Genomic DNA, 13,207 nt, shown 5'->3' with positions numbered 1-13,207 from the left:
CACAGACAACCCTGTCCCCCCCCCCCCCCCCCCCAGGAAAATGTGATTAATTGCTTAGCACCATCCAAGGTTGCATATTTTCTGTTGCACGTCATGGCAAGAGAATATGCTAAATGCAGAGCAAGAGAATGGCGTTTTCCTCTTTGAAATACAAGCTGAATTTTATAGAATTGTAAAATCTTTGCTGTGTGGTTTTGGGGGGTTGTTTTCCAAGCTGATAAAAAGCATACATGTATACTTACTGCATAGGAGATAATGGCACTTAAATAAACCAATTTTGGCAGTATTGGGGATTAATTTTTCTGGATAATATATGAAGCCCAATTCCTGTAGTAATTCATTTTACCAGTTGTTGATTTGAGGAAAATATTGTAGATTAGTTTATGAACCATGATGTTACCTTTTTTGGTTGTCATCTTACTCATGAAGTCTTCAGACAAGGATCTCTAAGTCAAGGTTAATAGCATGACAAGATTTGGTCCAAGTTGAGAAACGCTACTAATTGAGTGGATTTGCTGCCACAGTCACTAAAGATTTTTAAAGAACATTGTCATGTTAAAGTTCTCGCCTATATTCTTGCTACCATCTTAGATTAATATTTAGGTTTTAATAACCTAATTTACTTTTGACTGTTAATATGGTTTCTTACATTTCCATCATTGCCAATCCTAAGTACTCAAAAATCGAGTCAGGCCACAATGATCATGAGACTGTCTTAAAAATCATGAGATTTTTAAAAATAATACACTTTAGATCAGGGGTAGGCAGCCTATGGCATGAGTGCCGAAGGTGGCACGCAAGCTGATTTTCAGTGGCACTCACACTGCCCGGGTTCTGGCCACTGGTCTGGGGGGCTCTGCATTTTAACTGAATTTTAAATGAAGATTCTTAAACATTTTAAAAACCTTATTTACTTCACATACAATAGTTTAGTTATATATTATAGACTTATAGAAAGAGACCTTCTAAAAACATTAAAATGTATTACTGGCACGCAATACCTTAAACTGTGAATAAATGAAGACTCGGCACACCACTTCTGAAAGATTGCCAACCCCTGCTTTAGATTCTTTTAAATTTGCTTTCTGATTTGGGGACCTTTTAAGGTACATGTTGTCAAGCTTTTCTTCACAACCATGATGCCTAGAATCTTACTTTTTAAAAAAATCAAAAGCTCAGATTCTCATTGATAAAAAACATATAAACCCTACCAACTATGATGAGACTTATAATGAAAATCAGTAGTAGGCAACACTGCCACCCATGTCAAACAACAGATTTAGACTAAGGAGTTTGACTTTCTGTCTTTAATGAAGTAAAATAAAGCTGCAATTGGGTTGGAAATAATTTAGGAGAAGGCTTACATTTAGAAAAAATTGTTTCATTTGAATTTTGAAATTTATTTTATTTATTTTAGTATTACAGTAGTTCTGTAAAAGCATTTTTGCATATTTAAGTTAACACTTCTCTACACTGATGGATAGTTTGGGCCATCAGAAAATAATCCAAAAAATGAATGAGACCTGATCTCGGTAAGGGTTTCTTAATGCATCCATTGTTCAAATACCTTCCAGGGAAGTATCCGTGTATTACAGGGGTCAGCAACCTTTCAGAAGTGGTGTGCCAAGTCTTCATTTATTCACTCTAATTTGTTTTGCGTGCCAGTAATACATTTTAACATTTTTAGAAAACCTTTTTCTTTAAGTCTAATATATATAACTAAACTATTGTTGTATGTAAAGTAAATAAGGTTTTTAAAATGTTTAAGAAGCTTCATTTAAAACTGAATTAAAATGCAGAGCACCCCCCGGACCAGTGGCCAGGACCTGGGCAGTGTGAGTGCCACTGAAAATCAGCTTGCGTGCTGCCTTCAGCACCTGTGCCATAGGTTGCCTACCCCTGATGTATAACTAACTACCTACATACATTGTGTTGACAGGTGGTAGAATATTTTATTATTGGGCTATATTTATTGGGAGCTATGATGATTTACCCCAGCTAAAGATCTGTTCTTGGGATAACACTCATTCTACCTGTGAGAGTACCTCATCTCTCCTAAAACTAGAGGAAGAATTCTTGAACGAATCACCTCTAGAAGGCATCATTAAATACAAATATTCACAGGCTTCTGAATGTATTTCTGGTAGGCTAGAAATACCCTACCATGTTATTTTAAAATTGAGTTAATATTTTATTCAAATATTAAACAGGGATATGAGCTAGAGCCAAATAATTGAATATTATGCAAAATGAGTAATTTTTGCTTGTTAACGTTAATGGCATTTGGCAGTTTAGACAAAGTAACTTATTTTTGTCTCAGACGACTATGCAAGATATAAATGTTTTTTTTTTTTAAAGTAATTACTGAGGGTACAGTAGGGCTAGAATAAATACATGAACAAGTTTCCATTGCATGTTTGGTTGTTTATACAGTCAGTTATCTTGAGGACTTCTATTTTTTACGGATAGCTTGGAGGAAAGGAAGTTTGAGTGAGGGAGTCTTTTTCCAGAAGAATGCAGGATGCACAGTCACTCTATAGTGCTTTTTTTAATTTTGGTTAATTCACTTAGATGGTGTAATGGCAGCCAACTAACCTATGGTAGTAGTTGGCGCACGCATTTTAGTCAGCCATACTTGTCGGTCATCCTAGAATGGTCAGAAGTGGCTGCTTTAGGGCTTGTCTTCACTGCAAAGTTAACTTGAATTATAACTGAACTGTTGCATCTAACTGGAGTCCCATCCACACACAAAACCCCTTAATTCAAGTGTGGTGGTGCATCTAACTCAAGTTGGCTGGCCTAAGGGAAGGTGGGTAATAGTCCTAAATTTGAGTGAGTACAACTCATCAGCTGCTAGTAGGACTACTTTGTAGCAAGGTTACAGGCTACCACTGCTTGAGTGCTTCTAGTCCTTCAGAGCCTTCCCACAGTTCCCTCATGTGCCCGAAAAGGACAGACAAGTTCTCGTTTATTGGCAAAGAATCATAGAATGGCTCAACTTTCTGCAACACTAAGAACTATGGGATGTACCCTGAGAAGTGCAACACCACTGTGGATGTAGCAAATGTTGGTGGACACACTGAAAACTCTCATGAGCTACACTAACTTGAGAGGAATAATTTGAGCATAGATATAGAATCACAGAATATCAGGGTTGGAAGGGACCTCAGGAGGTCATCTAGTCCAACCCCCTTCTCAAAGCAGGACCAATCCCCAATCATGTCCAGGTTTTGGTTCCCCCCCCCCCAAAACCTTTCTTCAGATATCAGGTTTTCAAAACGTATCATTTTTGTTGCTCTCCTCTGGACTCTCTCCAATTTGTCCATCTCTTTGGACAAAATATTAGCCTTTTTTTTACAACCACATCCTATTGCTGACTCATATGCAATTTGTGATCCCCCTAGACCCCCTGCCTAGCCAGTTATTCCCCGTTTTGTAGTTGTGCAGTTGATTTTTCTCTTAAGTGTAGTACTTTGTGCTCGTCTTTACTAAGTTTCATCTTGTTTGATTTGCACCAATTCTCCAATTTGTCAAAGTTGTTTTGAATTCTAATCCTGTCCTCCAAAGTGCTAGCAACCCTTCCCAGCTTGGTGTCATCCACAAAGTTTATAAGCATAACCTCCACTCCGTTATCCAAGTCATCCATAAAAACGTTGACTACTACTGGACCCAGGACTGTTACCCACAGGATCCACTAGATATCTCCTCCTAGTTTGATAGCAAACCATTGATAATTGTTCTGAGTACAGTCTTTCAACCAGTTTTGCATCCAATTTATACTAATGTCACATAGAATACATTTCCCTCATTTGCTTACAAGACTGTCATGTGAGATTTTGTCAACAGACTTAATAAAAATCATGATTGTTACACATGTTGGTGACTATATATAAACTATCTTCAGGCGTTACTGAGATGTGTGCAAAGAGCACCCTCAATTGCTGCCTGCCTTCAAAGTAGTCTACATTTATGTGCAATCATTTTGGGCATACACGCCTTGGGCATGGAGCACTATATATGTGTGTGTGTGTGTGTGTGTGTGTAATTGGTATTTACACAGCAACATGAAGAGGGAAAGCATCTCTGCATAGATACTTGTGTAAACTCTGCAGTGATGACATGCCCTTAAAATGGGGTAATCCAATTAGCCTTTCTTCTGCTCATATAACTCAGGAGCATGCTGTTCTACTTACATTAAGCTTACAACCCCACTCCACTCAGACTGATCTTTGTTTTGTTTGTAGTCTTTCACTTCGTAGTTTTGAACTGTATGGTCATTTGGGCAGGGAATCTTGTTTGTTTGCTTAATTTCCCTTCTGTATATCATTGTGTACCTCTACAGAGCTAAATAAACTATAGATAACAACATAGAACCTCTATGGGTATTCCTACACTGTAGCTTGGAGTATGCCTCCTAGCCTGGGTACACACTTAACACTATCTCAGCTTGAGCTAGTGTGCTAAAAGTAGCAGTATGGATATTGCGGCTCTCAAACCCACCTGACCCTGTGGATCTGAGTTCTGGTGGCTAGCCCTAGCCTCTATCAGTGCCACACCATCCACACTTATTTTTAGCACACTAGCTCATCAGCTAGAATTAGTGGGAGTCTGTCTCCTTAGGCTAGGGGAGACACTCCATGCTATAGTGAAGACATACCCTTATATATACTTGTCCAGAGAGTTAGTCTCCTCTCAGACTTGGTTATCCTTAGTGCGTGTGAGAGAACTTTTGCATATGGCTTTTATACACCTAAACGTAAAAGACATGATGGAATAAGATTCTGCATAAATCTCTTTTTAAAAAAAAAAAAAAAAAAAAAAAAGGAAGGATGGTTCAGGCATCAGAGTGGGACTCGGAAGACCTAGGATCAGTTTCCTGCTTTGTCAGAGACTTATTGTGTGACCTTAGCCAAGTGATTTAGTCTCTTTGTGCCTTAGTTCCCTATCTGGAAAATGGTGATAATAATACTTCCCAACTGCACATAGGGGTTGTGAGGATGGGTACATTAAAGATTGTACAGTGCTCACATAATAATAATATTGTAATGAGGACTCCTTCCCTAAAAAAAATGGGGGCTTAACTAATGTTCCAAAGAAATCTGAAGCACAACAAAGTGTTGTCTTTTATAATTGTGCATGTGGATGATGAACTATGCATTTATGTCACTACTAATTAAAAATATTAGATATTGTAACAAAATGTATTTGGCAGACTTTTCTTCCCAAGACATTGGACTGAGTACAAGTCTTATGAATAGAAGATCATTGAACTCTGAATTTGTCACTGCCAATTTGGCTGTATTACTATTTTCATTTATGCTAAGTGATGACAATGGTTATTTTGCCGTTAATTTTTGAATGGATAACAACCTATTCATGTCAAGTATTGCTATAAAATTCTTTTCAGAGGGGATAATAAGAGTCACAGATAGAGAAGACTCACTATAATATCAAATAGATCCCCCAGGAAGATGGTATTTTATTTCACACTTCTTCCAGGGCACATTAATCCAGTACAGTGTGAGGACCTGTCTGCACTAGAGAGGTGTAAGTTCTAGGGCACACTAGAGTGTTGCACAGGGACTAGCCTGTGTGGACCCTGTTAGCACCCACAAAAAGCTCCCTAGTGCGCATTAATTTAGTACCATTTGAAATGTTCTTTGCTGTAGAATATAATCCGTAGAGCTGAGCTCCTTAACGCCCAATGAAGTCAAAGAGAGTTGAGAGTGCTTTGCACTTTTTATACAGTCATGTCTTTAAGTAGATGGTGCATCTTAAAGTCAAGGAAATATTTGTATTTAAGCTTTAGTATTGCTGCATTGCGTCTAATGTCAACATGGGATGTATTGTGCAAATGGGGCATTGCCTTCAAGACAGGATGATCCACAGATAGTTGACTACACCTTAGCCCTCAACTCTGTAAGCCTCTCTAGTAGATTTTAGACTAATAGTGAAAAAGAGTACTTGTGGCACCATGGGGACTAACAATTTTTTTGAGCATAAGCTTTTGTGGGCTTATGCTCAAATAAATTTGTTAGTCTCTAAGGTACTCCTTGTTCTTTTTGCTGATACAGACTAACACAGCTACCACTCTGAAACCTGTCAACTAATAGTGAGTTCGTTCTCTCTTCTTGATTAAACTGATGCAACAGCCAAAATGTATTAGGAATTGCTCTTCTTGATGTATTTTTAAAAGCACTTGCATTTTGTTAATTTGGTTATGTATGGTAATCATCATATAGAAAACATACATCTGAGTAAGGGCCATGTTGTATTAACTTGCACAGCTACAGAGAAGGAAAATACCTTTTCTCATTTGATCTCTCCAAAGTTAGATTACGTGTAACACAAGGTGAAATAGACCAAAAGGTTTAATGACGGTAACACCTTTATAGTGAGCTCTTCTAGGTTTCTGAGTAATGTTGCAATTTATGGGGGTGTCTGCATTTCTCTTCCTCTGCCTGCTTCCTGAAGCTGCTTCTCCCAACTCCTAATGGGGAAGTAATGCAAATAGGCTGCCTCAAAGCATTCTTGGGGGGGAAACTATTTGAGAGAAAGGAACAGCTTGAAAGACTTAGCAATTGCATGTTATTTACAAATGGTCAGTGTAGTTTTACACTGGATGCCATTGCTTTCAGTGAAAGGAAAATGAATGGGCCAAATTCTTAGCTAAATTGTTATAGCTGCATTGACATCAGTAGAGCTGGAGTGTAGAATTACACTAGTTGAGGTTCTGTCCCTAAGAGCATAACTCTTTTTGGTTAATATGGAAGGAAAAGAAATCCACTGCTTGCATTCTTGATTTTGTCAGTAGCAGGTACGTGGGGTTCAAAAATACAAAGCAAAAGAACGGTGTATTGTACTAGTAAACAATTGCTGAGTGTTAATTGTTTTGAGCAGTATTTCTTTGTGCCAAAGAAGGTTGGAGACCAATCTTAGATCTAAGACTTCTAAAGAAGTTTGTAAATCTCAAGTTCAGGATGGTGACCCAGCTATAATTCCCTCACTAGAGAAAGGAGATTGGTTTTCAGCCCTTCACTTGCAGGATGCCCAATTCCATATAACGATATACTCATCACACGGAAAATACCTATGCTTTGCTATAGGCCAGGGTAATTTCTAGTAGCAAGTGCTTCCCTTCAACCTTTCTTTGGCCACAGGGATGTTCTCAAAAGTTCTGGTAGTAATGGCTGCTTACCTCCAACAAGAAACAATCCTAGTTTTCCCATATCTCAATGATTGGCTACTCAAGGGCCGTTCCTGTGAAGCAGTGCTATCTTCTACCCGGACAGCCCCTGCTCTGTTCCAGGAGTTGCATCTGAAGCCGAATGTAAAAAAAAGTCCACATTAAGCCCTGTACAGAAGATACAGTTTATAGGGGCTCACTGACAGCCAGAGCCTACTTCTCTTAGACAGATTGGTAACCTTGTCAGGTCTGGTATGGGAAATTCAGGGAAGCCCTCGAACTACAGTAAGGAACTGTCTTCAGCTCATGGGTCATGGGGCAGCTTGCACCTTTGTGACTGATCAGGCAAGGCTATGTCTCTGCTGCTTCCAGGGTTGGCTCAGAATGGCCTATTCTCTAGTCAGACACACCTTGTAGAGAGAGGTGACTACTCCTTTGCAACTGAGAAACTTCTTAGACTGGACGAAGGATCAACTCAGTGTCTGTATAGGTGTCCCGTCCTCCCCTTCCACCCCCCGCCCCAATCACTGACTTTATCAACAGATTTATTGCTGCTGGAATAGGGACTCCTCCTCAGTATCCTCACAACTCAGGGCAGATGGACTACTCAGGAAATCAGTCTCCACATCAATTTGTTGGAGCTCAGGACTGTCAGGAATGCATGCCTTTATTTCCTAGCCCTAATCTGGGGCAAATCAATTAGGGTCATGATGGACAAAGTATCTTGTAGTCTGTATCAACAAGCAGGGATGAGCAAGATACCTCTCTCTCTGTACCGAAGCCATGAAACTATCGAACTGGTGCATTTCAGCAGTTTACTTTTCCAGGTATTCAAAAGACCACAGCAGATAGTTCTCACAGGATTATGAATGGGAGCTAGACAGCAAAGTTTCCACAGCATACTCCTAAAATGGGGACCTCTTTGCCACCTCCAGGAACAGGAAGTGTCCTGTTTTCTGCTCAAGAGGAAGTCTGGAATGGCACACCTTGGGAGATGCATTTCTTCCATGTTGGAAGAAGGGTCTGTTCTTAGGGCAATGAACAAGATCAGATAGGACAGAGCCAGAGTTATCCTTATTGTGCCGAGGTGGCCAAGACAAGCTTAGTACCCATACTTGCTTCACCTCTATGTCCAACCATCGTTCAAGCTCCTGACCATTCCTCACGTCCTGTCATGATGTGGATTGTGTGCTTCATCTCAGCCTAGCAGTTCTCCACCTCAGGGTGTGGCTCCTCGATGGCTGACGGGATTAGAATCCTCCAACTCTATGGAAGACCAACAGCTCTGTATTACTGAATAGTAGAATGAGATCAACCTGCACTACTTAGCTGCAGAAATGAAAGAGATTCTTCCACTGGTGGTGTTGCTGCCTCCTTTCTTCCTGGTTCAGTGCCACTTTGTCATCCTGGATTATCTGTTGATTCTAAGGAAATCAGGGTTATCAAGTAGTTCAGTTAAGGTCCACTTGCTTGCAGTGTCAGCTTTTCATCTTCTTGTAGAAAGATTCTCCATATGTGCTCATCTGGTATTGTCTAGGTTTACTAAGGGTTTGGGGAAACTCTACCCTAATATGGGACTTCAACCTGGTACTCAGTTACTTTTATGAAACCAGTTCTGTTGCATTTATCTGCAAAGACTGACTTTTTTTAGTAGCTCTCATGTGGGCCTGTAGGGTCAAGGAGACTGAAGCCTTGATGGCAGATCCCACTTTTACAGGTTTCTTTAAGGACAAGGTGTCGGTATGTCCACACCTAAATTCTTACCTAAGGTTCTATCTGAGTTCCACCTTTAATCAGTTCATTCATATACCAGGGTTTTTTCCCGAAGCTGCATAGGAAATCCTGTTTTCATACCCTGGATGTTAGAAGGGCAGTGGCCTTCTACTTACATAGGACCAAGCAATTTAGGAAGTCACCTAGACTCTTCATTTTTTGTGTGGATAGATCCATGGGTCTCCAGTCCTGACTCAGAAACCGTTCCCAGGAGTCAAATCAGAAATTAGTTGATCATTTTGTATATCACTTTTCAAGTATGGTTCTTGCAGTCCTTACATAACTGGCTTTGCTATTATGAATTTAATTACACCTCTACCCCAATATAATGCGATCGGATATAACATGAATTCAGCTATAACATGGTAAAGCAGTGCTCCGGGGGGGAGGGCGGGCTGCGTGCTCCGGTGGATCAAAGCAAGTTCGATATAATGCGGTTTCACCTACAACGTGGTAAGACATTTTTTTTGTTTTTTTTGGCTCGTGAGGACAGCGTTATGTCAGGGTAAAGGTGTATGTTCTAATCCTCTACATACTGTATTCTTACATTGATGTTGTGCTAACAATGTCTTTGTCCTGTTACTATTAACCATCTGACAAATAGATTCAGGTTAATTGTATGTGTTTTTAATTCCAGCCTCTGTAATCTGTATATATGTATGTTTTTATTTTAATCCAGAAAGAGCTCTTTCATTTCCACTGTAAATGGGTTAGATGTGTTTATTTCACAAGCATGTAAATAGTTCTTGCATTTTTAAGAGCTATGGTGCAGGGTGGGGGTGGCATTTTGTTTTTAAAACAGCTCTGTCAGTAATGCATGCATTGGACAAACCTATTTACATGGGGAAGAGGAACAGCTGGAAGATGGAACTAAGCTTGTTCAAGTTTGTGTATGCAGCAGACCTACTCAGGAAAGAATGGAGGAACCGCCTGCCTGCACAACTGCAGCTGGTACCTCCATTTTGTGTATAAGGAAAACTTCCACACACTTTTTTCCTAGTACATTAGGCTTCTGTCCAAGACATAGAAGAGAAACTGTATAACTGTTTCAATATCAGACTCTGATACTTCAAAGCTTCCTCATCTGGGCCATAACTGTAGTTCTGCATAGTTTCTCTTGTTGCTTGACATGCGTTTAGTAATTTTACTGCAGTGTTGCTGACCGGTTTAGTTTCCTTTTATGAAGTGGGACTTACTGGAGCATTGTGAATAAGCTGAAAGTTTTAGTCCAAAGAGTTAAGAATTGGATTTTTTTGGTGGTGAATGCACCCAGCAGCACAAACAAACCCCGAGCCTACCCAAAAGATAATTATACATTCACAGGGGTCACAAACAAATATGGGACTAGTTTAAAAACAAAACAAAACCTACCTGTGATTTCTGTTCACTTCTTAATCTGGATTCAAACACTGCACTAATGAAATAATTTTTCAGCACCTAGTTCTTCCTGTGCAAAGAATCAAAAGCCTTCCCAAATACCAAGTTTGCAGATAAAATTATGACAAGATCACAAGCCCTGTCTAAGCTCACCGAGGGCTTTGCAGTCTCCCACCAGATAGAGCCAGCTCTCTAACATTCATCTCTAACTGGGCTTTAAAGGAGTACCTCTTATGAGTAGAACTTCTTAAAAAAAGTCTGAGGGTAATTAACACTTCTCGCAGCAAAAAATCCATTTCTTCCCCAGAGGAAAAGAGCTCTCAAAACAAACAGTGTCTATCTCCTGTCACTCCCCTCAATGCTATAATTCCAAGGCTGCTTTATGCAACATGGCACTATGTGATAAAAGTTTTATTTAAAAGGGTTAAAATAATTCCTTCTATATCCTATTAAAGAGGGTCTGTTGCCTTAAGTAGCTACTCAGCCACTGAATTATCTAGTCTTCTAGCAAAAACATTTGGTTATAGCAGTACAAGATCTGCCTCCGCCTAGGATTTTTTTTCTTTTGTCCTGAACAAGCAGGCTCTTTATGCTTTTGGCCTACATAAACATTGCAGTGAGGCTTCAAACCCTTCCAGACCTTGCTCTCTCAATACTTCAGGTTTTTCCTCAAAATTCTTCCCTTCTTTCTCTAGTAATTATTCTAGTCTCCCACTTAATCTCTTGCACGGGGGAGGAGGGGGCAGCAAGAGATAGGGTGGCTGTGTAGTTCATGTGCTGTTGAAGGAAGTTCTCATATCTTGTAGGGTGTTGTCATGCTACTGAGGAGGTTTAGCAACCTATATTTTTCCATTAACTAGCTAATCAATACCAACTTCCCACACATCCCAAGATTAGAGAATATATACTATAGTTTAGTTAGTAACCTCACTTCCTCTTTTAAAGTGCAATTAAATTTAAAAAACTGTTGCAACATTATTGTTGACATTCACACATTGTCCCCTCTGGTCTATACAAAACACTACCACCAAAATTCTTTCCCTCACCCATTGATCCAACTCATGAAATTCCTTCTCTGACGGCCTTTATCATACTGCATTAAGTTTAAACTTCTTTGTACAACCCATTTCCCAGCCTGTATCTCCAACCTCGTCTCCTACAGAATGACTGTGAAAATATGAAAACTTAGGATGGGCTTTAAAAAGAAAAGGAGGGGGAAAAAAAACCCAACCCCCTTCGGGTATGGCTATATTTGGAATTTCAAAGCGCTGCTGCGGCAGCGCTGCGGGAGCGCTGCCGCGGCAGCGCTTTGAAGTGTGAGTGTAGTCAGAGCGGCAGCGCTGGGAGAGAGCTCTCCCAGCGCTGCATGTAAACCACATCCCTTACGGGTGTAGCGTGCAGCGCTGGGAGCCGTGCTCCCAGCGCTGCTGCCCTGATTACACTGACGCTTTACAGCGCTGTATCTTGCAGCGCTCAGGGGGGTGTTTTTTCACACCCAGTTGCAGCGCTGTAAAGTGTGAGTGTAGCCAAGCCCTTAGAACAATGATATCAAGGAAAGCAACATAACATATGGTTACACCTAAATCTTTTCAATGAGTTTTGCAGAAGTCAGAAAATTCTATTCTGTCTCTTAAAGAAACTTTCTGAGCCATGTTTTTAGTAGGTTTTGGGCATGGAAGATCTAAACTATGTCAAACTAATACAGCTTTTGCCAAAATAGTCCCTTTTTTCCAATTTATTTTTTTGCATACCTGTCTGCTTTTACAACAAAGGATTGGGAGGATAAATCCTGATGCATTTCTATGAATAATTACCATTGTTAGTATAATTTAGCAAAAAGGTGTGTGTGTGTTTTGTTTGTTTGAGGTTTTTTTTGGCATCTAATTGCCTGATGCCCTTCATTTAAGAAAGCTAAGTTGAATCCTTATACACATGTATATAGGATTCTGTAAACTTCTCACAATTGAGGCCACAAAAGTTTAAATTAAATATCATTGCTAAAACTGAGTCTAGGTGTGGTAAAAGCAACATATTGCATAGTACTAATTTCATCTGAGGCCTGGTCTACACTTAAAACTTAGATCGACATAGCTACGGTGCTCAGGGGTATGAAAAACTCATATATCTGAGCACAGTAGTTGCACTGACTTAAATCCCTGACAAAGCCCACGTCCAGACTAACCCGCTGTATCGGCGGGTTAAAATCGATTGCTCGGGGATCGATATATCGCGTCTAGTCTGGACGCGATGTATCGATCCCCGAGCTCGCTTACATCGATTCCGGAACTCCATCAACCCGAACGGAGTTCCGGAATCGACACGGAGAGCCGCGGACATCGATCCCGCGCCGTCTGGACGGGTGAGTAACTCGATCTTAGAAATTCGACTTCAGCTACGTTATTCACGTAGCTGAAGTTGCGTATCTAAGATCGATTTTCCTCCCCTAGTCTGGACGTGGCCAAAGACACAGCTAGGTTGACAGAGGCATTCTTCTGTTGATCTACTTACTAGCACTTGGGGAGGTGGTGATACTACAGCAATGGAATAACCCGTTCAGTTGCTGTAGTAACTTCCCCACAGAGTCTACACTACAGCCATAACTGTGCTGCTGTACCACTTAGTGTAGACAAGCCACAAGAGTACATTTGTTATCAGTTAAGATTGTTTTTGCAGGTTTGATACTGGTATTACATACTATGTGACTTGGATATCTGAGGCTACACACAGTATATAGTTGAGTTAAAAATCTCTCATCTAAGAATGTCAGCGTAACGTGCTGCAAACTGTTTTGTTTGACTTCCAGTGAAAAGGTCAATCTATTCAATTTTAAAATAGAGCACAACTTGTTAAACAATTGCAGGTACTTTGATT

At 40.1% G+C, this 13,207-nt stretch overlaps 1 protein-coding gene across 6 annotated transcripts in view; it reads left to right on the top strand.

Moving 5' to 3' along the window:
* Window positions 1-13,207, top strand: part of ACSL4 (acyl-CoA synthetase long chain family member 4) — a 53,105-nt gene that overhangs the window by 961 nt on the left and 38,937 nt on the right. The window lies entirely within an intron of this gene.

The sequence above is a fragment of the Gopherus flavomarginatus genome, chromosome 8, assembly GCF_025201925.1.
Source record: "Gopherus flavomarginatus isolate rGopFla2 chromosome 8, rGopFla2.mat.asm, whole genome shotgun sequence".
In the NCBI taxonomy this organism is placed as follows: domain Eukaryota; kingdom Metazoa; phylum Chordata; order Testudines; family Testudinidae; genus Gopherus; species Gopherus flavomarginatus.
This window is presented reverse-complemented; position numbering and strand designations above follow the sequence as displayed.